Source organism: Bison bison, unplaced genomic scaffold, assembly GCF_000754665.1.
Source record: "Bison bison bison isolate TAMUID 2011002044 unplaced genomic scaffold, Bison_UMD1.0 scf7180017864473, whole genome shotgun sequence".
Lineage (NCBI taxonomy): Eukaryota > Metazoa > Chordata > Mammalia > Artiodactyla > Bovidae > Bison > Bison bison.
The window spans coordinates 16,728,853-16,731,901 of NW_011495034.1; the positions used below are offsets into that span (position 1 = coordinate 16,728,853).

Below are 3,049 nucleotides of genomic sequence, written 5' to 3' on the forward strand. Positions count from 1 at the left end.
TCTCTTTTTTTTTACATGTAAAGCAGTATGTCAAGGCATCCTATCCCATTGAGCCCTCAATGCCTTGACACAGGGCAGTACCTATTCTGAGGTTAATGTGAGGATGTCAGGGGGAGGGATACAGTTAGGAGATATATACAGCTAATGCATCAGGCCGTAAAAGTAACTGGGCTCCATTTGCATTTTAAAGTAACAAAGAGAAAAGGAAAAAATCATGTTAATAGCCCACAATATCTTGCCAAATAAATTTAAAGGAAAAGTGTCACATTTCCTCCTTATAAGCAATGACTCTTACCTTTGGATCAACTCCTGCAAACCACCTTGGCCCCCCCATCAGGTCAACAGCATTATTTGAAGTCAACTCAGTAGCCTAAAATTTAAACAACTGTATATTTGCGGAATCTATCCCATCCCTATTATTTTAGCTACTACGGCTGGTTATTTGACACCCATCTTTGATTCCATCTTCAGCTATCAACCCTTCAATATCTATACTCTTCTTTACCTCTAATCCATCCCAGGGGTCATTTAAAAGCTTCGGACATAAATCTCCTCTCAGTTAGCCTACAGAGAATTCATTCTCTTTTCATCCTGTCTTAAGTATCTGCATTTTCACATATCAAATCTACCTCTGTGGTTTTAACCTTTTTAAAATAAAGTTCTTATTCCCAAACACTAAATGTCTCCCCAGGAAATAAAGGTCCAGATATCTCAGCCTGGTTTTTGAGTATTTTTACAACCTGACCCCCAATGTCCTGCATCCATCACACTTTCTGTCCCCCTCCTTGAATTCTGGAGTCCACTCAAGATAAACTGGCTGTTGGTCCCGGAGTGCACAGGGTCCAGGAGGATCCTTTCCTCAACATGTGTGCATGATGTTTCCTACCTGCAAGGAGACCTTCATCCACCATGTCTAAGCCATCCTTCAGCAGCAAATGTCCCCCTTCCTGAAGACTTCCCTGAACTCCCACACAGAAATGGTCTTTCCCTTCTCTGAGCCTTAGTGCCCTCTCTCTAACATGAAATACAGTGTGATGACTCCACAGGCAGAGTTTGTCACCAGTTCACTCAAACTTTTCTTAGTGCAACAAAATAATCTCTGAGGAGTTTGAATCCTGGCCATTTATTAAACCTGGGGTTGTTTAGTTAACCTCTACCAGCCTCCATTCACTTGCTTGTATAATGGGGGTAAGACTCCCCTGGTGGTCCAGTGGCTATGACTCTGTGCTTCCAATGCAGGGGACCTGGGTTCAATCATTGGTCAGGGAACTAGATCCCACATACTGCAGCTAAAGATCCCGTGTGTTGCAACCAAGACCCAATGCAGCCAAATAAAATAAATAAATTAATAAAATGGGGGTAAGAATGATTCCTACTTCACTTAGGTTAATATGAGGATGTCGTGAGACAACATATGACCAGTACTTAGCTGGCTGTCTGACACAGAAGAGCTCACTAAATTTTAGCTATGGTTCTTATTTATTTGTATCTGTGGAAGGTACTCTCCAAAAAGAGTTCCCTCTCTATAAGTGTGTGTTCAGTCAGTTCAGTTCAGTCGCTCAGTCGTGTCCAACTCTGTGACCCCATGAACCACAGCATGCCAGGCCTCTCTGTCCATCACCAACTCCCAGAGTTCACCCAAATCCACGTCCATTGAGTCGGTGATGCCATCCAACCATCTCATCCTCTGTCGTCCCCTTCTCCTTCTGCCCTCAATCTTTCCCAGCATCAGGGTCTTTTCAAATGAGTCACTCTTCACATGAGGTGGCCAAAACATTGGAGTTTCAGCTTCAGTATCAGTCCTTCCAATGAATATTCAGGACTGATTTCCTTTAGGATGGACTGGTTGGATCTCCTCGCAGTCCAAGGGACTCTCAAGAGTCTTCTCCAACACCACAGTTCAAAAGCATCAATTCTTTGGCACTCAGCTTTCTTCACAGTCCAACTCTCACATCTATACATGACTACTGGAAAAACCATAGCCCTGACTAGACAGACCTTTGTTGACAAAGTAATGTCTCTGCTTTTGAATATGCTGTCTAGGTTGGTCATAACTTGCCTTCCAAGGAGTGAGCGTAGTGTGTGTTACTTCACCCATTACCACTATTACTACCCCTCCTCTTGAATCAGGGCTGGCATTATGACTTCCCTCGATCAATAAAATGCAACAGGCCTTGCGGATGCCACCACCCCAGAGCCTTCTATATTGCCCAGCTATGGTCAGTCCCACTATGTTCTTCAACACCACTGACAACAGCGAGTCTTTGGACCACGTCTCCTTTGAGCTGTCTGCAGACAAAGTTCCAAAGACAGTGGAAAACTTTCATGATCTGAGCACTGGAGGGAAAGGATAAATCCTGCTTTAATAGAAAAATTCCAGGATTTATGTGCCAGGGTGGTGACTTCACATGCCATAATGGCACTGGTGGCAAGTCCATCGATGGGGAGAAATTTGATGATAAGAATTTCATCCTGAAATATACAGGTCCTGGCATCCTGTCCATGGCAAACACAGGCCCCAACACAAACGGTTTGCAACTTTTCATCTGCATGGCTAAGACTGAGTGGTTGGATGGCAAGCATGCGGTCTTTGGCAAGGTGAAGGAGGTCATGAATATTGCGGAAGCCATCGAGAGCTTTGGGTCCAGAAATGGCAATACCAGCAAGAAGATCACCACTGTGGACTGTGGACAAATCTAATAAATATGACTTTTTTATCCTTAAAAATAAATAAATAAAATGCAACAGAAGTGATACCACTTCTGGTCTTCTCCTTTAAAAAGCCAGGCAGCTTCTGCTTTCTCCCTGGTAAAGCCAGGCACCTCGCCGTAAAGAAACTTGGACTAGACTATTGGATGATGAGACCACAAAGAAAGAGAAAGGCCATATGGAAGAGCACCGAGATGCCAGACATATGAGTGATGTCATATTGGACTTCCAGCCAAGCTCAGTAGCCAGCTGAATGCATGTGCATGGGAGACTCCCCAAGCAAGACAAGCAGAAAACCTGCCCATTTGAGCCTCAGAAACCTTAAAGTCAGCCATGGATT

The 3,049-nt window shown here is 43.9% G+C and overlaps 1 pseudogene; it reads left to right on the top strand.

Moving 5' to 3' along the window:
- The first annotated feature begins 2,216 nt into the window (after window positions 1-2,216).
- Window positions 2,217-2,700, top strand: LOC105004275 (annotated as a pseudogene).
- Window positions 2,701-3,049: the final 349 nt, after the last annotated feature.